This window comes from Gopherus evgoodei, chromosome 1, assembly GCF_007399415.2.
Source record: "Gopherus evgoodei ecotype Sinaloan lineage chromosome 1, rGopEvg1_v1.p, whole genome shotgun sequence".
Classification (NCBI taxonomy): domain Eukaryota; kingdom Metazoa; phylum Chordata; order Testudines; family Testudinidae; genus Gopherus; species Gopherus evgoodei.
Genome location: NC_044322.1, coordinates 63,490,164 through 63,514,783, shown reverse-complemented (window position 1 = coordinate 63,514,783; position 24,620 = coordinate 63,490,164). Strand labels below are relative to the sequence as shown.

At 40.4% G+C, this 24,620-nt stretch overlaps 1 long non-coding RNA gene across 3 annotated transcripts in view; it reads left to right on the top strand.

Annotated features, from left to right (window-relative positions):
- Positions 1 to 8,065: 8,065 nt before the first annotated feature.
- The window catches only part of LOC115645974, a 58,499-nt gene continuing 41,944 nt past the window's right edge, over positions 8,066 to 24,620 (top strand). For all 3 annotated transcript variants that reach the window (XR_003998888.1, XR_003998886.1, XR_003998887.1), the window contains exons 1-3: positions 8,066 to 8,150; positions 8,444 to 8,475; positions 13,341 to 13,455. This is a non-coding gene — a long non-coding RNA (uncharacterized LOC115645974). The remainder of the gene's footprint in view (positions 8,151 to 8,443; positions 8,476 to 13,340; positions 13,456 to 24,620) is intronic.

The following is a 24,620-nucleotide window of genomic DNA, read 5'->3' as shown; positions in this document are numbered from 1 at the left end:
GGTTTGTGCATTATCCACGCACTCATCTGCTGGGCCATATCTGTATATCTCTTTTTTCCACCCGGTATTAAGATTTTCTTTTTGTAGATTTCATGTAAAACTTAAAGTAGGATTCCTATTGCAAATCAACTGAGATTCATGGAATCTATTTGTTTGAAAATATCTTTTAAGTTAGTAAGAAGGCACTAGCTTATTGCATATTTGCCTGCTTTCTAGTGTGGCAATTGAGAGTTTACCTGTACTTCCCCTCACCAGCTCCATTCTATTTTTATTCTCCTTCCTCTCCCATCGGGCAGCCTATTGCATTTGCTTGTTCTTCCAGCACCTTTCTTGTTTGATCTTCTCTCTTCTGCCTTTCTGTGTTCTTTCCCCTCCTGTTTCAGCGTGTTTTCTTTTTTCCCCCCTAATTCTTGCAAGCAAGAATGGTCTTAAAGTTAACATTACTTCACACTGCTTTGGTTGGGCTTAGACTTGACAGAAATAGTCAATCACATTTTTATTATGGGTCGAAACCAGGGTCTTATTGTTCATAAACAGATACATAGGCTAAGTTCATTGAATGTATTGTTCACAGTAAACATTTCCATTAGCTATGGCCCTGGGTCTGTTTACATTTTAAAAAATTGTCATTTAAGAGGCTGTACAACATTTCCAGCAGCCCTTGGTGGCTTACAAGTACTAGCTATGAATGATCTATAATCCAGCAGCTTCTTTCTGCCTTAGGTACCACAGCTATGATTTTCATTTAGCAATAGAATTCTCAGCTCTTGGCTCTTGATAAAGTTTGTTTTAGAAAATGCAGAAAGATCCTTTATCATCTTTTTCCTGAAAAGTGAAAGTCCCTTGTGATAGCCCAGCAGCCCAATATTCTCCATTGTCACGTAATTAGGATGTGTTTTGTATAAAGTATGCTTTGTGAGGGATCATTCTAGAAGTCTTGATATGCTAGACATTAATATCTCGTTGGACTGTATGTGCTATCATCATACGTGAAGTTATGAAGTTTAGCTATGTATGTGTTATTGAAACATGCTGTGAGGTTGAAAACACTCACAAGCAGCCTTTCAGGTACAACAGTGAGAAGGCCAAACAATATTAATGGCTTATTTAGAAAATGCACAAAAGCATAAGGATAACCCCAGGAACTATGTATAATAGAAACCTCTCAGAGATAGCTCTACACAGTGGGAACTGTTTGACCCAGGTCACAGTGAAAGAGCTTTCCAGAAGTGGGAAGCAGATATACAATGTACTATGACATCATGATATCTCACTCTCCCTACAATAACACACCTGAGGGGCCAGGACTGGGAAGTGATGGTCCCAGGGTAGAGGGATATTTAGCCTGTGCATGAAAACCTGGAAAAGCCAAGGCAACTTGTTCCTGAAGAATCTGCCAGCCTGTTTATCACTCAGGGTGAGAATTTGCTGATTCATAACCTACCTATCTAGTGTGTTAAGCTCAGTTTTTGGTTTTGATTATTTACTAAGGTAATCTGCTTTGATCTGTTATAACTTATAATCACTTAAAATCTATCTTTTGTAGTTAAAACTTGGTTTTGTTTTGTCTAAAACCAGTGTGTGGAAATTATAACTTGGGGCAGAAAGCTGTTGCATATCATAGAAGATAAGTGTTGGAAGAGACCTCAGAAGGTCATCTAGTCCAACCCCCTGCTCAAAGCAGGACCAACCCCAATTAAATAATCCCAGCCAGGGCTTTGTCAAGCTGGGCCTTAAAAACCTCTAAGGATGGAGATTCCACCACCTCTGTAGGTAACCCATTCCAGTGCGTCACCACCCTCCTAGTGAAATAGTTTTTCCTAATATCCAACCTAGACCTCCTCCACTGCAGCTGGAGACCATTACTCCTTGTTCTGTCATCTGCCATCACTGAGAACAGCCTGGCTCCATCCTCTTTGGAACCCCCTTCAGGTAGTTGAAAGCTGCTATCAAATCCCCCCTCACTCTACTCTTCTACAGACTAAACAAGCCCAGTTCCCTCAGCTTCTCCTCAAAAGTAATGTGCCCCAGCCCCCTAATCATTTTCATTGCCCTCTGCTGGACTCTCTCCAAATTATCCACAACCCTTCTGTAGTGAGCGGTGGGGCGGAGGGGTCCAGAACTGGACACAGTGCTCCAGATGTGGCCTCACCTGTGGTGAATAGAGGGCAATAGTCACTTCCCTCAATCTGCTGTCAATGCTCCTACTAATCCAGCCCAATATGACGTTAGATTTCTTGGCAACCAGGACACACTGTTGACTGTTCTTTCATGACTGAGGGTTGCTCACCTACTCCTCAAACTGCGCTGTCCAGTGTGACAGTCTGGGAGCTGACCTTGTCTGTGAAGATCAAGGCAAAAAAAGCATTGATTACTTCAGCTTTTCCCAGATCATCTGTCAAAGTAAAAACTATTTCCCCATGCTAATTTTCTTCCCCTACTGTTACTCACACCTGCTTGTCACCTGTTGGAAATGCGACATCCTGATTATCACTACAAAAGGTTTTTTTTTCCTCCTGCTGATAATAGCTCACCTTAATTGATTAGTCTCATTATAGTTGGCATGGTAACAACCATTTTGTTCATGTTCTCTGAATATGTGTATATATATATATATATATATATATTTCTATTGTATTTTCCACTGCATGCATCCGGTGAAGTGGATTTTAGCCAATGAAAGCTTATGTCCAGATAAATGTGTTAGTCTCTAAGGTGCCACAAGTACTCTTCATTCTTTTTGCTGATACAGACTAACACAGCTACCACTCTGAGAACAAAAAGCATTACTGGTTTTAGTTTTGATTTTAGTTTCATCACCTGCAGGTACAGAGGAAGATTAAAACCTTCATAGGCAGGTATTATAAGGATACATATTTGATTTTAGAGGGAAGAGTAGACATAGGAATGAAATAAAAGAAAAAAATAGGATAAAAATGTGATCAATAGAAGCTAAGGAGGAGAGGGGAGGAAAAGAACATGACATGATTATTCATCTCTAAATAGCTCTGTGGGCACTGGTGAGCAAGGGTGCAGAGTTATATAAAGGCCAGTACCTGTGGCCACAGTGAGACAGCAGAAATACTTTGGCAGCTCATCTCTGAAATATCTGTTGGATCCAAATGAGAAATCTGCAGCCATGTATCTGACACTGAAGTCTGAATGTCCTGAATGAACTGTAGGCTTCTGGTGGATGATAGCTATTTGGTATGATCACTTTGCAGGACTGGAAGCCTGATTCTCAGCTGGGGTAAGTTAGTGTAGTTCAGGGATCGGCAACCTTTGGCACGCGGCCCACCAGGGTAAGTCCCCTGGCGGGCTGGGTCAGTTTGTTTACCTGCTGCGTCTGCAGGTTTGGCCAATCGTGGCTCCCACTGGCCGCAGTTCACCGCTCTGGGCCAATGGGGGTGACAGGAAGCGGAGGCCAGCAAATCCCTCTGCCCGCGCCACTTCCCACAGCCCCCATTGGTCTGAAGCGGTGAACTTTGGCCAGTGGGGGCCACAATCAGTCGAATCTGCAGATGCAGCAGGTAAACAAACTAACCTGGCAGGCCATGTGCCAAAGATTGCCACTCTCTGGTGTAGTTCTACTGAAGTCAACAGAGCAATGCCAATGTGCACCAGCTGAAGATCTGGCCTTCCATTTTCTGAATGGACTAGAAATGGACTAACTGACCTAGCTAACCAACTGAGAACACAGAAGGAAAAGCAAGAGAAAGTAAGGTGCATGGAATTCACATCATATACAACAGTAATACAAGCTGAGATAGAACTAATTCAGCTTTTTCCTCACCAGGGTCCTGCATAAACAGTTGCTAAAATGCATTACATCAACAGAACAATATAAATGGAAGATTAATTAGTTTACTAAACTGATTAATAGGAAATAATGGGGCCACTTACAACGCATGCACAAATAACTCTTTTGTATTTGAAAAGCAGCCAAATACAAATCAACATATCCGTAAATGAAATATTAGAGAACAGGAAGGAGAGTCTTGGGCTCAGTTCTTACTCTATAGGATATGAATAACACCCTTTGGCTTCAACAGCAGTTTCATGTATCATGCAGCAGGAGAACGGGTACCCAGGCCTGTAAAAGTCATTGTACTTTACCTACCTCTCCTTATATCACCACACACACTAGAGTAAAAAAAAAGTACCTGTACAAAATGGATGGTTTAGATCTTACTCTTTAATGCTTTAATGTGCTTTATAGCTTAATTGGGGCTTTTTCATTCCTATCAGTTGCTTGAGATAACTGTTGCATGGCATTGGGAAAGCAGACTGGATGCTGTGACAGATTGCTAACCCATTTTGTAGTGCTGGGGTCATTAAGAGTGCATCTGCACTGGAATAAAAGACTTATGGCATGGCCGCAGCTGGCCAGCACCAGCTGACTCAGGCTCGCAGGGCTAAAACTTGCTGTGTAGCTATCTGGGCTCAGGCTGGCGCCTGAGCTCTGGGACCATCCCCCATCATGGGGTTGCAAAGCTCAGGCTCCAGTCCAAGCCCAAACACTTACAAAGCAATTTTTTAGCTGTACAGCATAAGTCCCACAAGCCTGTCAGATGACCTGGGCCAGCCACAGCTGTTTCATTGCGGTGTAGACATACCCTAAGACTGCATCTGATGCAGTGCCATGGATGACGCTTTGTAAAGCTAACAGCAGCATGAGCATTACTATACTCATAAACCAGTAACCTGCAGTACATATACACAGGGTGAAGAACATTGTTATTTTGTCTATGGTCAGAGGAATCCTCACATGCTCTCCCAATCATAAGAACATAGGATGGGAAGGTACCCCCTGGGTCATCAAGTCAAATCACCTGTTATTGCAGGCAACCCTTAATACAATCCTGTTCATAAACTTAGCAAACTCCATCTTAAAAATAGTTAGGCTTTTCGCCTCCACTATTCATATTGGAGGACTGTTGCATAACATTCCTTTCCTGATGGTTAGAAACCTTCTTCTAATTTCTAGCCTGAATTTATTCATGGCCAATTTATACCTATCCCTATCTTGTCTTCTGCAACGCTATTATTATGACTTCTTGGTTCTTGACCTCTCATTCACTGGCATGCACTCACAGTGGATAAAATAATAAATCAGAAGTGCCTGCTGCTAATGTCCTCACCCCTGTTTTGAGTTCTTGTATAAACAACATATTGTTTAAATTTGATCCAGTAAATTTAGATAATAACAATTCCAGGATAATGAAGAGGGAGCCTTTCTTTTGAACATCGTCTATATTATGCCTTCATTCTCATCAGACCTCCTTCAATGATACATCATTTAACTGAAGTATCTTTAAAAGAGGTTGTATTTAAAAATGTGTCGTTAAAACAGTGCCTTAACAAATGCATTCTGAAATGCAATTCTGCTCTGAAAACATTGAACACAATGGGGTACAATGTTTCTCTTGGTAATTCCAGAGCGAATAAGCTATTTACAAATCAAAATGTGTCAGTGTTTTTTGTCTGGCAGTGATGCAGAATGAATTTAGGGTCTGGAACTCAATATGTGCTCTCAGGTATCAACACTAATAATCCTGAACCCAACCTCATCTGAGTACTAGGTGGAAATAGGTAGGCAGAGTGGCAGGATGATCCAGTGGCTAGGGCACTAGTTTAGGACTTGCTATACCTGTGTTCAAGTTTCTGCTCTGCTATAATCTTCCTTTGTGACCTTAGGAAGCTATTTCTTTGTGGCTCAGGTCTCCTTCTCTTACATGGTGATGATAGTATTTCCCTCCTTCACAGGGGTATTGTGAGGATGAATATATTAAAGGTTGTGAGGTACTCAGATACTGCAGTGATGGGGACATATAAGCACCTAAGATAGATAGACTGGAGCTGCAATATATACCTTTATGCACCCTGAAGTAAAATGCCTAAACTAGAATTTAGTTAGTAGGTGAGCCAGAAAATAATCTGGCTTACTTTTTGAGTTACACTGGCTCTATAAAGAAATATAAAGTAGCAAGAACTTATTTTGTGCGCCCAAATCAGCAAATGTGTCTTTGTATAGGTCTGAACAGACTAGATCTGCTGAAAAAGAAGGTGCCACTCAAAAAAACAAAGTTATGTTTTGTTTTTAAACTCATAACTTTCAAAATACTGGACCATTGTGGACCCTATACTCCACACTTATGTAATAGTTCTACTAAGGGGCCATTTCTGCCCTACAGCCCTAACTTGTTAAGAGCCAGCCAGAGGAGAGGAGATGGTCTCTCTTTACCATCTCCCCCATACCAAGACCTGGTTTAGTTGTCAGGAAACCCCAGCTTGAGTTCTTACTCTCAGGCCCTTGTCTCAGTGGAGGATGGAAATGCAGACTCCAGAGCAGGAACTCAGATATGGCTAAGCAGGGATGGGTACCTGATTTACAGGTCGTCTGGCTCTGAAACAGTTGGTTGACCCAGTTTCTATTGAAAGAAGACCTGTGGGGTGGGACTGGGAGAAGACAATGTGACAAGGGCTATGGATATGTGCTGCTATAGAGACACACAAGCTCCAACACAGTCTGAGCCCAGAGCAATCGTAGGGGAAGCCTGGATGCATTACCAAATAGCCCACAGATAGAGGCTACTGGAATCACCCAAACCAAATCCAGCCAGCAGCTAGCTTAAAGCAGTTCTGAATACTCTGAAATTAGCAAAACACTTGCCTCAGTGTAGTTAAGGATAGTGCCCATATATGGCCCAGCTTTGAAAGATCCCAGCCAGGAGAAGCATAGTCATGGCACTTAATGAAGTTGGATGGGCAATGCATGGTAGGAAATACTCATATTCAGCAGGGATTGGGTAATTTTAGGTAAGGTTGTCTGCTGGATGCCGGACTAGACAGCAGTTCCGCATCTTCCATTCTAGGCACCCTGGCCTAGAGCTCCAGCCACAGCAAAAGAAGCCTTGATCATCATCTCTACTTACAAGGACAAATGCCTGGCGATACAGTGGTTATCTGGATTCAGCACTATAAACTTATACTGCACTGATGCATTGGCCACTAATGCAAGAAGGGCTGGAGGTAGCTAATTCTTAATGTGTGGCTCATGGAGCAAGATCAGTGGGACAGGTTAGACTATTTGATTTTTGGATATGTAGCAATTTTTTTTCTATGTATGCATTTGGAAATCAGTATGTTGTACTTCCATAGTATTGTTGCTAGGATTACTTATACATGCAGCTCCCTTCAGATCATTTAATGATTTCTTTTAGTGATTCTGGCTGTGCTCCTGTCCACTAGGTAGCTGATACATTTTTGGGGATATATCTGAGGGTTGTGATGACTTTTAGGAAAATTCCTTCCTCCTCAAATGTTGTGGAAGGGCATCAAGAGGTTTATACCTTAGTAAGGAGGTGAGTAAAGAAAACCAGGATGTCCCTACCATACTAGTTTACTTCAAATTTCAACGATTTTTCCTTTCTTGATAAGAAATGTGCAAAACTAGCCACATTTAAGGTATTTAGTTTCAGCCATCTTTGAAGAATATATGTGTACAATTTCCAAGCAGAATATATAAGAAATACATAATTTATCCTGTTGACACAAACCAAAATAATGAACTGATTCTGTACATCCTTTCTCCCCAAATTAATATTTGCACAGAGCCCATAGTTAGAAAAATTACAGAAATAATTTGATATATGCAGTGTATTTGTAGCCATGATGGAGAGACAAGGTGAGCGAGGTAATGTCTCTAGTTGGTCCAATAAAAGATATAATCTCATCCACTTCGTCTTCATAAAAAATTTGAGACAGTTCTGAGCAACTGAAGAAAGGAAGTTGGAATGGAATTTGGAACTCAGACTAACTGTAGTGCTACCAGTGACTACAATGCTGAGCAAACAGGATACAACCCAAAGGTGGGAAAAGGGGGTTGAAAATTATGTAAAAATTATCTGGTTCTTGCTATCATGAAAACATCCAGCAAAAGGCATTGTTTCTGTTGTCACTTCAGTCAGTCACTCAGCAGCCTGAAAGTTTAAACCCCACAGAATAATCCAAGTCTGTTGTTTGGCAACACTGGTTGCCAGGGTAACACAAGCCAGTGCCACTTCCGGTACTTGCTGAATGCTCTCACTTGAATACAGAAATCAGGGTCCTGAACTGACCAGATGGCCCTACAGAAGACATACATCATGGTATGAAATCTCTGCTTTATAATGAAACTCTAATGTGTTTTGAAAGTTGAAATGTGTTTTTATTTTTGCAACGTTCCTGATGGGCTGCAGTTCATTTCATTTATAGTAGAGGCTGTAGAGAGTAGAGGGAGAGGCTGTAGAGAGTTTTGACATAATAGTCAAGAGACTACTGCATTTGCTACTGTTGCACTTTCATTTGTCTATTTTCTTTTGATGAGTCCAGGTACTAGATCTAATGCCGAGGGACCAGGATCTCCTTTTGGCTAACAACTGGGTATCTATCTATTTCACAGATGCAGAATCAGATGGACCCACTGGAGACCAGGTAACTTATTTACATAGTAGTATGGAATTTTTAAATAATTTGAGGTATGAAGAAATATTGTCCATTAATTGACGCACACTGAAGCTGAGTTATATAGAAGACTTTCAAGGACCCCTATGAAAGATGTACAGTCTAGGCCAAATCTGAATACTCCCTATAATAATGCTAAGCATATTGATGAAAGGCTAGCTTGCTGCATTGCAAAGAAAGCAAAGTTGGAAGACACAGCTAGGGTTATATATTTTCTATGGTAGCAGTTTACAAACTGTGATCCATGGACTACCGGTGGTGTGTGGATAGGTGGCTCATCCTATAGGGCCCAATCCACAGCACATAGAAGTGTATGGAATGATTCTTGTTGTCTTCTTGTGTGCTTTGTATCAGACTTCTGATGTGAGATGAACTGAACCATTGGTAAATGGGAGGAAGAGACAGTTTGAGTAGCTCTGCAAGGGCTGCTGTGCAATAAGAATAGAGGACTCAGGAGCACCATCATGTACGAAATACCCTGGCAGGAGAGATATGTCCCGGGAAGAATGAGAGAAAAGAGACAATGCAGCCATGCAGTAAATCCAGAGAATAAACAATCAACCAACAGGGTAGCATAGACAGAAAATCAGCCAGGGTTGAAAAATAAATGAAAGAAAAATGGGTAAGTGTCAAGGTTTATAAAATAATCACAAGGAAGGAAATAAAAGTTTGAGAACTCCTGCCCTGTGATTAAATATACTGTCTACTTGTAAATATTGATGAGATCATCTCTGTGTAAGATCCAAACCCAACTTTGAAAAAGAGATATCTGGTTAGTGACATTGATATGATTTATACTCAACTAAATGGTTATAACAACTTTTAATAATTACAGCTTTTAAGACACTTTATTGTGAACCTAATAAGGCTTAGTGGCATGTAACTGGGACTCAATGAACATGGGGTTCTTTTGCTTCTTTTAAAAAGCCTCCGTCTGTAAAAGTTTCTCTTCAGCCACTATTTTACTGTGCTTCAGCCTTAGATGGCTGTCAAGGCAGTATCAGACATGCAGTACAATTACAGAGTCTGATGGAACATACCAACTGCGTATTCTCAATCTGCATGTGTCAGAAAGCCATCCAGAAGATACATTTGTCTGCTTATGCCCAACAGGGCTTTGTAGTTTCAGGTTGGGCTCAACCTGCTCTTTGCTTTTAGCTATTTCTGAGTTCCATACAATTTTTTTTTAAATAACCTTTTGCTATAGTGTGCATGTTCTGTTGTTTACACCCACAAAATAACTGAGCATGAGACTATCAGTCTCGTTAGGTGCAATTAACTTGGGTCAACTTATGTAACAAGACTAGCATTTGACAGTGCTATGCTGCTGTTCTCTCTTCTGTGAAAACAGGACTGTAGTGGACTCAGACTAGTATTCTGCAATCACTATCTGCGGTGCATTGGAAATGATCTTTTGGCTCTCTTACGTCCATCTGCTCCAATAGTATCCTGGAGTCTCATTTGTAATCAGTACAAAAAGGGGTAGTCAGAGGAGCTCTCCCTTTTAATAAAATGACCCAGCAAAATGGTAAATATATTGTGTCCCCAAAATCTATGTGTAGATGCCCCACTCCCTGTGAAGGAGGCTCAGACAGGTCTTCAGTAGACTCTTCCTTTCCCCGACAGATTTGACCAAAGGTACTCTGAAGACCCTGAGGTCTGTGCATGGGGAAAGGGTGTGCAGTGGCTAGGCTGGGGAAGGGTAGACAGGCCAAAGCGAATATATCTTGTCTTTCCTTCCATTAGCCTGATGGAGCAGAGTGGAAATATAACACAGACAGCTCCCTACAGTTCATGCTGCACCTCTTGAGGACTCCCCTTTTAGCGGATCCTTGAGAAGGTTACAGGCTGTGATAACCCTGTCAGTTTAGTTTCAGTATGGTCTCATTCCAGGCACTCTGGAAGAAAACCAGGGATACAAAGCTTAAGGCAGGGGGCATCTGTGTGCATGGAACATAGGAAATACCATCAGACCCGTGGTCCATCTAGTCAATTATCCTGTCCTTAATGGCCAGTTAACAACTGCTCTAGAGGAAGGTGCAAGAAGGTGATAATGGAGTAATCCTCCTACAGGGACCGTCAGAAGTTAGTTTATGTGGTCTAGCCAACCAGTAAATATTCAAAATTCACGAGTCAGGCCCCCCCAAGATCATGAGATTGGTTTAAAATAATAATAATAATTATAATTAATAATATATTAAATAATAAATTAAGTTTGGGCACTTTTTTGTTTATCTTCTGGCTTCTGAGACTTTCAGATACATTCAGGTTGTATTTTCAAACATTTCTCTGTCATGAGGGCTAGTAGAAACTTTTTTTTCTAACGAAAGCTAAGATTCTCATGTAGTCGCTTTTCTTCAGGAGCTAGAGCTTTAAGTAAAGCACCAAATATCACAATATCACAAAGACTCACAATAAAATCATGACATTGTTTATAATCTGAACATGAGTATTTATATCCCTTCTAAAACTCTTGGACTCTTCTGAATTTGATCTGTTGTATCTGTGGATGGCCCTGGGCTCCTGATTGTCACTGGGTCTGGTGTTTGTGTGCATGGCCCTGCATTTTGTTTAGACTCTGATTGGACTCAGAAATTGGGAAGGAAAATCCTTTTAAGACAAAATTCTACGGAGTGCTCTGTGATTGGATGAAAACAAGCAAACAAACATTGTGAATGATTATTTAATTTTTTTTTTATATAATTCAAGATTTTTCCTGTTATTAATATTTTCATTATGTTTATTGTACTCTTATTTCTCAAACATTCCTCAATTTCTTTTTTATTTTGATTAAGTTCCCCAAACCGGGGAAATTCTTTTTTTCTTTCTTTCTTTCTAAGTGAGTTGGCTCATCAGGTTGATTTTACCAGCTCTAATTAAAATGTAAAAGAATGGGAAGCAAAAACCTTGTGTATTTTATTTGTTAATTAGCATAGTGTTAGGGAAATTTCTCTCATTTTATTAAGAAATACTTGAAAGCTCAAGGAAATTATTTTGCAGACATTGACTAAAGCACTACATTCTAAGAATTAAATGCATTTCAAGTACAGTAAATTGGAAAATTATGCACACATTTTCCAAGATCTAAGCATAAACACGTAGCTTTTGTTTAGTTATAGGGGATGGTCGTGTTTAATTTAGGAGCTGGGAGTATAGTGCAGTGGTTTCAAGAATTACAGAAACCAGTAGCTCATATTCAAAAGGAGGAAATGCAACATGAATTTCATGGGCTGAAAAGACTCATTCTGAACTCAGAAACCTTAACTATTCATTGTCTCCTGTATTTCTGGATGCTATTAATGAGATATTAATTGTCACATAGAAATATAGGCCAAAGTTTTAAAGGGGTTTTAACCCAGCAACTAATTTTGCATCTGCCATTTGCTTCTGCCTTCACTTGTAGCCGTAATTAAAGTAGTTTATTGGGTAATTTTGCTTTAAGGGGATGGCAATGAAAAACTAACTTTTAACAGTCTAATTTACAGCTGCTTTATGTCTAAATCTTCATTATATAAAGTAAGGATAAAGGCTTCAACTCATGAAAACCCTAAGCATGTGCTTAAGACCCATTGTGGTCATAGGACTTTAAGTATATGCTTACAGTTAATCATATCTTTACGTGATTTCATTAGTTTGGACTAAAATAACTGTATAGTTGTCTTAATATTAACATTGCTGGAGGCAAATTCCACACCAGTTATACAATTGACATACTAACATCAAAGTCCCCCAAACGTATTCCCTGATGGTCCCCATGGTTATTACTTATGACAGAAGAAATGCCATAAGAGAAATCTTGAACACAAATGGTATATGATATCGGCAGATACAGACAGGCTAGAGTATAAGGCTTACAATCCCAGACTGTGAGGGAATTCTGAGGTTTGTCTACCACTTACACTCATGTAGATCAGTCTAAAACCAGAAGAAAAAAAACCCAGGGAATGATTTTGAATAAATCTATAGGTATACATTTGCATACACATGTAAACATGACAACTTTTCATGCTTCTGACTGGATAATAGTGCAGAAATCATGGGTTAGTATGTTCAAGAAGCTGAATGAGCAATATCTGCATGCACCAACCATGGATTTTTCACAGGCACATCCAGCAGTGTCATGGGTTTGCACGCATATAAATGTGTGCCTACAAACAGAATGACAATGAGACCTGTGATTTACATTTGCTGTATAGTGTATTCCAGGGCTGTCTGAAACTGATGAAGGTGAGAACATACAGCATATCTAAAACTGAAACATCTTTTGAAATCCTTTTCTTATTACCCTTTGTGCCCTGTGCTATTCAAGTTGTGCAGCTACTGATGGCCTTTATTCTGATAATGCCTCAGCATTCCAGGTAATAGGTTACAAGAAGTAGTATTAAAACTTCATAAAGTTAGGTGCTAAGTTTGTAATACTTCCCTCTTTAAAGTAATTTTATTTTTTTGAAGTAGTAAAGAATGATTTTTTTCAGCCACAGTTATTGAATTTGAAATGTTCTGAATGAAAGTTAACAAGTTCATCTTAGTGGTATGTTCATGAACTAAAAAGAAAATGGGGGGCAAGAGACTTATATGTTCTTGAGGCTATATAGAAATTGTACCATATTTACCCAGATTAAAAACTGTTAAGAGTTTCTAATAAAGTAGTAAATGAACTTTATAAATTCATTAAGGATTTTGCTTTGCTATTTACCTCCTTGGCATGACTACGCACATTTTAGTAGAGCTGACCAGTAAACAAGAATTCTGTTTAATGAACAAATTCAAGGTTTTGAAATTTGTTTTCATTTGGCATCTGATCAAAACAGAGTTTTCTCATTTTTTTTCTTAAGAAACTGAGAGACACCCTCCACACCCAAGAATAGTCTACTAGTTGAAGCAGTCACCTGGAATGTGGGACTCTCAGGCTTGGAGCTGGAACTTTAACGTGGGCCTACTATATCCCAGGTGAGTGCCTTAATCACCAGCCTGGACTCACTCTCTTTCTGGCCCGGTGAACATTGAATTCTTTTTACAAAGTGGAACAGGTCTAACTGAAGAGCCTGAGTCTCACTCTGTAGCTCAGTGTTTAGGACAGCAAATCAGAGACTTGAATAGAGTTCTCCCACATCCAAAGTGAGCGCTCTAGCTACTGAGCTAATGGCTATTCTAGGGTGCCGTAGAAGATCTCTTTCTCTAGATTTGACCAGAAATTTTGTCCAAGACCTGAGAAACCTTCCTGGGGAAAGCTTTGTTGAAACCAGTATATTTTCACAATGTTTGATTTCAATGCATCAGCATTTTCTGATTAATAAAAGTGTTTCAGCAAAATTCCTGACCAGCTGTACATTTCTAGTAGACATGATCCTTTTATTTTTTTTTTTTGAGGTGGAGCTATACTGGAACAGTTACTGAGATTTAATAGTAAGAAACCACATACAAACAGACAAGTATCTATTGGGTACCGGGCAAACAGATGAGTAATAACCGTTTTTTGTCTGCCTGTGATTTCTAGGATGAAATTTTATATGAGTGAATGAGACATTAATATTCTCAACACGTTCATTTTGACCTACTGTAAAGAAGATAGCCTCTTAATCACAATTTAAAAGTACTGAATGTGCCATAAATTACTGTCCTGTATTTAACAAACAATATTAAAACTAATCAAGAAAGGGCTTTGATGCTGGAAAAATATCTAGATTATTATTTTTAAATCCTCTGAAAATAGCAAGTGGTAACAAGTCCATTATGAATGAAACCTTCATCAACTGCAGTTATAACAGAAAGTCACTGGCTGTTCCTAGGACACACACATCAATTTCTGACTTTTTTTTTAAAATAGAACTGTGTGTGTTTTTTCAAGTTTTTGTTGGTCTTCATGAAAGAGAGAAGGACCGGTATATCATACAGGAAGATCTGGAAGACCTTGTAAACTGGAGTAATAGTAATAGGATGATAGGTTTCAGAGTAGCAGCCATGTTAGTCTGTATCCACAATAAGAACTGGAGTCCTTGTGGCACCTTAAAGACTAACAAATTTATTTGAGCATAAGCTTTCATGGGCTACAGCTTTAATAGTGAAAAGTGCAAGGTCATGCATTTGGGGATAACAACAAGAATTTTAGTTATAAATTGGGGACACATCAGTTGGAAGTAACAGAGGAGGAGAAGGACCTTGCAGTACTGGTTGATCACAGGATGACTATGAGCCGCCAATGAGATATTGGCTGTTAAAAAAGCTAATGTGGTTTTAGGATGCATTAGACGAGGTATTTCCAGTAAAGATAAGGAGATGTTAGTACTGTTATACAAGGCACTAGTGAGACCTCATCTAGAATACTGTGTGCAGTACTGGTCTCCCATGTTTAAGAAGGATGAATTCAAACTGGAACAGGTACAGAGAAGGGCTACTAGGATGATCCGAGGAATGGAAAACCTGTCTCATGAAAGGAGACTCAAAGAGCTTGGCTTGTTGAGCCTAACCAAAAGAAGACTGAGAGGAGATATGATTGCTCTTTATAAATATATCAGAGGGATAAATATCAGGAAGGGAAAGGAACTATTTAAGCTTAGTACCAATGTGGACAGAAGAACAAATAGATATAAACTGAACACTAGGAAGTTTAGACTTTAAATTAGACGAAGGTTTCTAACCATTAGAGGAGTGAAATTCTGGAACAGCCTTCCAAGGAGAGTAGTGGGGGCAAAAGACATATCTGGCTTCAAGACTAAGCTTGATCAGTTTATGGAGGGGATGGTATGATGGGATAGCCTAATTTTGGCAATTAATTGATCTTTGATTATTAGCAGGTAAATAGGCCCAATGGTTTGTGATGGGATGTTAGATGGGGTGGCATCTGAGTTGCTACAGAGAATTCTTTCCTGGGTACTGGCTGGTGAGTCTTGCCCACATACTCAGGGTTTATCTGGTCACCATATTTGGGGTTGGGAAGGAATTTTTCTCCAGGGAAGACTGGCAGAGGCCCTGGAGGTTTTTCGCCTTCCTCTGCAGCATGGGGCATGGGTCACTTTCTGAAGGATTCTCTGCACCTTGAGGTCTTTAAACCACAATTTAAGGACTTCAATAACTCAGACATAGGTTAGAGGTTTATTACAGGAGTGGGTGGGTGAGATTTTGTGGCCTGCATTGTGCAGGAGGTCAGACTAGATGACCATAATGGTCCCTTCTGACCTTAAGTCTATGAATCTATGAAAGATATTTTATACATAGGACCTCTATGGAACAAGCATGTATTTTGCAAACATTTAAATTTCAGGAGAAATGTTAAATATAGTGGGCCAGAACTGGCATCATGTCTTTCCTCCTTTATGGAGCAGAGTGGTGGAAATCTACAAGAATATTTGATCAATCAATTCCAAAGTAAATTCCTGCAGAAGATCATCAGATTCTATAGGAAAGAATTTCTTGTAACATCAGAAATTCTAAGTAGAGCAAACAAATGTAAAACATCAAATATGCTCAGAAGACAATGACGAACAGATTTAGAATACATTTTAATAATGTCACCAACATTACTTTCACTGCAAGTGACAATATAGTCACCACTTGGAAAGAGGAAAAGATAGCAACCTAGATGCAGAACATTAGAGAGAGAAGCCAAATCCATCAACACAACTCTCAGATCAGCACAGACCAAAATAAATGATGGAAATCAGTGGACATCCTTTGCATTTGAGGGTGCGGGAGGATAAAGACATAGATATAGACATATAAAACATGACTTGAATTATTTTTAAAATATAGGGTTTTCCACTTACATTTGACATGTACTGCCAATATAATAGTAATGTATTTTCTATATGCTCTAAAATATACTGAGCAATTTTTGGTTTTAAAATGTCAAATGACGCACTAATGATATTTTTGCTAAAACCTTTAAAATGTTGTTTAAATGTAACATATGCTAAAAGCAGAATTCTATCAGTCTGAAATCTTTCTTATCTCATAAATTGTCACTAAGGTCTGATCCTGTAAGGTACTGAGTGCCTCCTGTGGGATGCTAAGTTCCAACACATTGTATGTTTGGGTCCAAAAGACCAATGATGATTCATACAAAAATTCAGGGATATCATAATTCTGTGTTTCTTGTCAGATATGAACCAGCAAGTTTTTGTAACTGATAACCCCTGTTCATTGACCTGAGAATATAGTATGAGAGTGCCCATCATGAAGGCACATTCTTTCAGTGTCCAAAACGTGATGCATCTGTCCCTCTAGCGCACTGTAGCTTTCCAGAGGATAAGGATGGATATTAGAGGCAACAAATACTAAATAATGAAACTCTTCAATCTTTAAAATATCTAAGTCAAGATAAATTTTAATTTTTGAAACAGTATTTTCTATTTGTTTCTTTTTTAGGTATGACATACAATTTGTCATGAATTATTAGGGATTATTTGGTGAATCTCCTTGGCTGATGTTCTCAATAAAAGCAGAACAGCCTTCAGTGGAGCTACACTGATTTATATTAGCTGAGGATCTGACTGTGTGTTTTTGTATGTAGATTCTATCCAGACCAAGGTGGATACTGTGCTTTCTTATACATAGAATACATTAATTTTTATAATAGGAAATTGATTCAATAGATGCATAGGAAACATTGTATGGCCCATGGGTCGGCTCTCAGCTTACTCATAGCTTTGCTGCAAGCCGATCTATGGAGCAGCATTTCCTGGCAATACCCCAGCAGCAGACTGAGAAGAAGATAATGACTCAATGATATTCTCCCTCCTGTTTTTCCCCTCGCTTTGGAAGAGGGAATGGAGAACTTCATCAGCAGTATATCTTGTGCACTATATGTTCCAGTGTACTCAGTGATGAGCTGGAGCCGGTTCCCACAGGTTCCCAAGAACCAGTTGCTAAAATTAGACCTCCGTGGAGAACCGGTTGTTAAAGGGCCAGGGGGTGGGCAAAGAACTCCGGTCCATGGGCCGGACCATCCTGTTGCTCCCAGGATTCCCAGCTGGGGAGGCTAAGGTTCCCCAGCCCCCTTCCCTGCTTCCCCCCAGCTGCAGCGTGGCCAGCTGCCGGCACCAGCTGGGCAGCTCAGCTGAGCTCGAGAGTTGTCCTGCTGCTGCTTTTTGAGTGACCCAGAAAGGTGTGGGTGGGGGGCTGCTGCAAGCTCCAGGGCTGGCCAGAGGGGAAGCGACAGGGAAAGTGGGGCAATTGGCCCAGGCCTTGCAGGGGCCCTTGGCCCCACAAGTATGTCTCCCCGCCTCTCCGGCCCCTCCCCCCCTTAAATCAGAACTTTGTATAGGGAGCCGGTTTTTAAGCTTTTGGCAGCTCATCACTGAGCGTTCTAGCAGAGCTCTGCCAACTGATGTACTACTAGAGGGACAGAGTCAAGGCTCTGTCCATTTCTCCATCTCTTTCTGCTTACTCTCCCCTGCATACATTGGGAGAGGGAACATAGTGGCCCTATGGAGGCTGCCTTCTCCACCCAAAGCTACATTTAGCATGGGTAGTCAGCTCAGGAGATCAGTAGGGAGTGACTTACATTGCCTTATGCCTCTGCACAGATAAATAAGAAAGGACAAAAAATCTGTCCCTAAATTTCCTCTTGAGATAGATTTATTTGTAATGGCTGCATTTGTATTTTCAACCATTTCTAGTACAGCCAGTTAGAGTTTGAGGATTTTGCAGAAAGCATTGGAGCAGGCAGCCACTGCCACAGAGAAAAGAAGGAAACATTTTCTTTAAAGGAAATGGAAAAATTCCATATTCTTTTGCAAAAACATGTTATGTTTTTAGTGTGCAAAGTCCTTCTCTTTGTAGTCGGTTGTGCTGACCTCAGACCTTTGTAACAGGTTTGTCTCAGGCAATTAAGAGTAATGCTTCTGGTTCAATACGTCACTGTTTGTTAATGCACTTACACCAGCACCTCTAAACCTAATAATGGCATCTATTTGTTACCTATTTTTCGAGAAAGGGCTTTTTTTGTTCCTTTCCTCTCTGCTGATCTATTCTCAGTTGCTATGTACTGAAATGTGGCTGACTACATGATTAGGGTCTAAATGACCCATCCTACTGCTTTTTTAAAAACTAAACTCCACACAAATTAAAAATGGAGTCTGCAAAGGATGGTGCCTAAAAGGTCCTGGAAACAGAGCACTAAGCCTGCCAGGCTTCTTTGGAAAAAAACAAATTTATATTTTGGGGGTAAACCAAATAAAATCACTATATATCTTATTTGTAAGCAGAAAGTAAATGCTCTCAAACAATGAAATGTGGATTGCCAGAAGCAGGCATCAGGATTTTATTGAAAAATTCCCAACAGAATGAAAGTTACATTCTAAGGCTTACTCCTAAAGCAGTCTCTGAAATCCCAGCAACAGATCTGCTTGTGGCAAGCTAAAGAATCTGGAACAGTTACTGATGTTTCATTTAAAGTGGAAAAAGCACATGAACAAACCCATATAGAATAATAGAAATGTAGGGCTGAAAGGCACTTAGAGAGATTATCAAGTCCAGCCCCAGCACTGAGGCAGTACCAAGTAAACCTAGACCATCCCTAACATATGTTTGTTGAACCTGTTCTTTTAAACCTTCATCAACATCCCATGGATGCCTATTCCAGAACGTAACAACCATTATAATTAGAGAGGCTTCCCTAATATCTAACCTAAATCTAGGTGATGCTAGGCTGGGAGCTGCCTAAGGTAGCCAGTGGGAAATGCTGAGGAGCATAGGTGGTGCATGAGTCTTCTGTTTGGAGAGTCTTGCACCGGCGTGCCAGAAGCTCCCTAGAGGCGCAGGGGGGGAGCAGGAGGGGGCACCAGCACTCATACCATGGCCCTGTACCCCAATGCCCCATCTCTACTCTGCCTCTCCCCCGAGGCCCTTCCCTTACTCCACCTTTTCACACCGCCACTCCTATCCCTCCCCCAAGCCCTCCCACCCTCTCCTCTCCACTTTCTGCCTCTGCCAAGCCCTCCCCAAGCCACTCACTCCTCTCTGCCTCTTCCAAGACCCCTGCACCCAATGTTTGTTCCTCTCCGCTTCCTCCCCCAAGACTTTCTCCCAACAGCCCCACATTCTGCTCTGCTTCTGCCCCCAAGGCCTGCCCACTGCTTGCTCCTCTAGAGGAGTGAGTGGAAGATTGAGGGTCTGGGGGAAGAGTCTGAGTGAGGGTGGGGAAGAGGCAGAGCAAGGGTGTGGCCTCAGGGGAAGAGGCTGAGTGGGGGTAGGGGCTTGGGAAGCAGCAGGGGCAAGGCTACAGTTTAGGAGCTGTGGCCCCCCAACTTCTAGGCAATTTCACTTCTGGCACTCCAAAGGTGGTGTGCCAGCATGCCTCCAAAGGGAGGTGACCCAAGCCACATTCATGGCATTTGTCTTCCTGCCTCGCCAGGCTTTTTGGTGGAGGTTTAGAGTCCTCCAGCCTGTTATATGTGCTGCCCATGTTGAGGAAAGGGGTATGGTTGAAGCCCTGTCATTCAAAGGCACTTATGTGTTTAACTCTGGTCAGAAGAAAGCACCTCTCTCCTGTCAGGATTCACATCATGAACCCTCGCCAGGAGCTAGTCCTTTTTTCTAGAAAAAAATGAGGAGAAGGACATGGTGTCCCTCCCTTACAGATTATAAACCAGAAATTAGAACATTCATGCAGGACATGGGTTCTGATCCCCAATCTGCTAGTAGAGCAGTGAGAATTAGAATTTGGGTCTCCCTATGTACCAGTTGCATGCCCTAATAAGAGTTAGGTTTTTTTTGTTTGTTTGTTTTTCTTCAGAGTAAATTAACAGAAAGATGCATTTTGAAGGGCACCAAAACTATTCATGAATTTGGGCTGAAGTCAGTGAATGATGAATAGTTTCATTCTCCCCCACCACCACTCCAAAAAATGTAAAAATCAGAATGGTGGTTTTCAACTATTTCAAATTGAAACCTTTTGGCTTTTTGTTTCAAAATGAAGTTTTGTTTAGAAATTTAACCGGAAACAAAACAAAAAAATACTTTATTCTGGGCATATGAAACATTAGACCCAAAATGTATTTATAGTTCAGCAAGAAAAAGTAAAAAATGTCAGTTTGTGTTAAAGCCTAACCTTTTTTAGCAAGGATGGGGGGATTTTTCTGTTCAGATCCTGCACTGAAAAATCAGTTGACTGAACTATAATTCACTAAACTGTAACCCTAACCATTGGGCTATAGAGTCATTCTCATAAGAATGGCCATACTGTGTCAGACCAAAGGTCCATCTAGCCCACCTCCTTCTTCTCTTGTGCTGGTTTAAGCATGCTCTGAGCACGTCTACCACATTGTGCCCCCAGAACAAGATAGGTGGGGAAATACCAAGTTTCTGAATCCTGAGTTAGGTTCTGTGCTACTGGGTGATGTCAGGACTTAGGTGACTGTGCACAGGACCAGATGCTGAAATTTAGGCTTCTTGGCAACTTTATCAAGGAAATTTAGGCACCTAGGGATTTTAAGATCTACATTCACAAAGAAACATAGGCACTGTGACACTCAGGGTCAACACCTAACTTTTAGGTATCTCGAAAATAAATGGGATTCACAAAAGCTGAGTCAGGTGTTCAGCTCCCTATACAATAAATGGGGAGAGATAGGTGCCAAAGAATGAGATTCATCAAAGCCAGCATGCTAGTCAGCTCTGCGCCTAAGTTAGCTTATGCAAGATGTCAAGGAAGAGGAGTGTCCCCTAAATCCTGTCCTTTTCAGGTAGTTTAGCATCAAAAATTGGGCTGGAGGAAGGCACCTGTTTGATCCTTGGATTCTCAGCTATATAACCATGCCTGGAGGAATCAAGAACTGAAGACATTTGGCAGCTGATCTTGTCATACCTTTTCAGCCCAGTAGTTAGGATATTGACCTGGGCTGTAGAAGACCCCTAGCTCAAGTCTTCCCTCTGCCTGATGAGGAAGAGGAACTCAAAAAGGGTTTATTACCTTTCAGGAGTGTGCTGTAGGCGCTGGGGTCACAGGATATTCTGATATATAGGGCTTTCTCAATCTCTCCAGTTGAAATTTCTCCACTGTGGGTTAACTGATTAAATTGGGCCAGCGACAGAATGCATGCAAGCCCAAGAATGATTCTCTAGTCTGGTGGTTAAACCCCTTACCCAACATATGGGAAACCTACCATCCAGTCCCCCTATATCACCACCATTCCCTTAGACATGTACAGGAGCATTTCTTGACTTAAGGTGTAAAATGGCATTTGCGTAATTAAAGTACTAATCTGAACAGAAGGCTTTTGGTTTTGAAGTGAGTGGAATCTTTCAGTCTATTTTCAGGCTTACTCATGCAGAAATTCTTAAGTACCTTATCAAGAAATTAATAAAAATCTTAAATATAAAATTAATAAGATCTGCTTTTGTAGATTTGCTTCAAAATCCTAAGACTAGCTTTGGAGCTGTGAAATTGGACATGCAAGTCATGTGGGAATTTTCTGTTCCATGACTGTATGACATAAGCTTTAGAAATAGGAGTAGTGCCTCAATATCCCTAAACATCCCATCTTTGACTTTCCCAAAGACAGAATCAGATTTTAATTTGCCCCACCATCACCACTCCCCCCTCCCCCAAAAAAAAGATAAATTTATCTTTCCAGTTAGGATTGTGACATTCAGTAAGATGGTGGTGGTGGGTTTTTTTGTCCTCCCCAACCCCCGCCCACCGCCTCCAAAAAATCCCTCCATTCTCCATGAAAATAAATATCTTATGTAGCGGTAATCAGACAGGTGATTGTGCACGGTAACTGAGGAAATAAATGTTCAGTAAACTGATTATTGTGCACAAATACTCCTTTTCATACACAGAAATCCAGTTACTATGCTCATTGGGTGCAAGTTTAGCCACAAACTTTTAGTAATATGGTCGTTCTACTTAGTTCTGCAAAATTAAATTGTAAACTCTTTGCATCACAGACTCTGTGTTCTCTATATGGATGTACAGCAATTCATACAATGGGCCTTGATTCCAAACTGTAGTTTGCTAGCTGGAAATTTCAAGGGGCAAAGACAGTCAGGCATCCAATGGGAATTGGGTGCCTAAGTGCCTTTGGCTCTTTTGAGCATGCCAGTCCTAGATACTAGTGAAATACAAATAAATAATAATTTTATACCAGTTAGTTAAATTATTTTGGTACCTGCAAACAGACATTTGTTATTAAGAAAATGTAATGAAATGAACTCTGGGCTCAGTCAGTTCTCCTTAATGATGTCCCTTATTGCTTTACTCGTTTCATTCTCATCTTAATTAAAAAAAAATCAAGAAAGTCTTGCTTGACTCCTTGCTTTCTTGAGAAGTACTACACAGCTAATAAGAACAGCCTGTTATCTCACTTGTTTGATGTATCCTTGGTAACAGAGACTATCCACAAGCCTGGAGTTCACTTAAAAGCAGTTCTGTGATTTTGACCCTAAAAAGGCTCTCCACAGTGTTGGAAACCTATCACTGCATACCATTTTTTTTTTTCAGTTTGTGATTTCAGAGTTAGCTGAAAGGGCAACCTGTTGCTACAGTCTTAACTGGTATAACTGACTGTGGTGGTGCAGGATTCTCTGTTATTTGAAGCTGAATACTTCAGCTACTGTAATTTAATCTTCCTATGTAATTTTTTTTCTCTCATGAAAATGCTTTAATGGCTTTCTTTTCTTCTGGATTTTCTGCCTCCTGCATATACATAGCACGTTCTTTATGTTCTCTCAGAATCAGCTTCCTCTCATATTTCACCCAAAGCGTTTGGCTACACAAATACTCTGTGGTTTGTGTCTAGTATTTGAAATTCTTTTCTTTTGTTCATGCACCACAGAAGACAAAAAGAACGATAAAGGATCTTTTCTCTCAAGAAATAAGTAGCGTCCAATTGTGCGAATTAGCCAAAAAAGGTATACTTCAAAAGAATAATACATTTTTTATTCCAACATCTTATATCTAGCATCTCCATTACAATTTCTTTAACTAACACTGTCCATTCCTACCTTTCTTGACAACTCAGTCACACACCACTTAGTGATCCAGCAAGGGATCACAATGAATTACCGAGAATAAGGGCTGAGCAAACTTGATGAATTTTCTACTGTATTTTTAGCAAGTTTGATGTAATTTTTGAATTCATCAAAATGTTGTCTCCTGTGAAAATTCAAAGGCTCCAATATTTTACAGCAATCATTTTGTGAAATCTTCAAGCTGTAAATCTCATATTTTCAAAATTTCAGACATTCTAAATGTTGCTTGAAATTACTATAGTAGACATCACTAGCAATTATGTCTTGTAGAGAGACGACAAAGAGGAACAGAGAAATACATTGTCATTTTCATGCACATTTATAATAGGCTGTAAACACAAACACACATGTAGGCAGCCAGGGGACAGTTGTGATCTTTCCATTCCCAGAAGCAGCACAGGTTGTATACTGGATCCTGCAACTCCTGTGAAAATTCATACCCTGTGGTCCATCCAGGGCAGAGGATGAAGCTAAGATACCAAGGCATCAGCATCTACAAAAGGGTCAGAAGCCGAGAGGAGAACAGTTAACTGCTTCCGGGCTGCTTTCATGCACTATACTTGTGAATAGGACAACCCATTGCAAATGGGATCTGAAGGACCATGAGTGGTCATTAGAGATCCAGAATCTTTGGCCTTTCTGTGGCAGACACATACTCATCTCAGTCCAGTGGAGCCAGAGGTTAATGTCCTACAGTCAGTCTGCCTATGCAGGTAGGTTGGGTACTCATGGGGGATACTGAAGACAACCAATTCTAGCTCCTCCTCTGGCCCTTTTACTGGCCATTGTCGAAGTGCAAAGTAGATAGAAATACTGAGGATGAACATTTTTATGAGAGAACTTGATAACAGCATTCCTCTTTTTTACTTCTACTTACTGATGTTATAAAATATCTTTCTTTGTAGGGATCATAATCTGCCATTTATCTGTGAAGATGTGGGTCAAGTGTCCGAGGTCCAAAATGAAATCTGCTAAAAGGTTTTATGTAGGGTTACTGAACAAGTGGCATTTTTGTGGATAACTGTCATCCTGTCATGTCAGATTACTTGTGGCAAGTGGGTAATTTGTCATTACCCGTGGTATGTTACTATTCACATAGCTCTAATCAAAATTCTCTCTGTCATTTGCTAGGAAATAGTGGG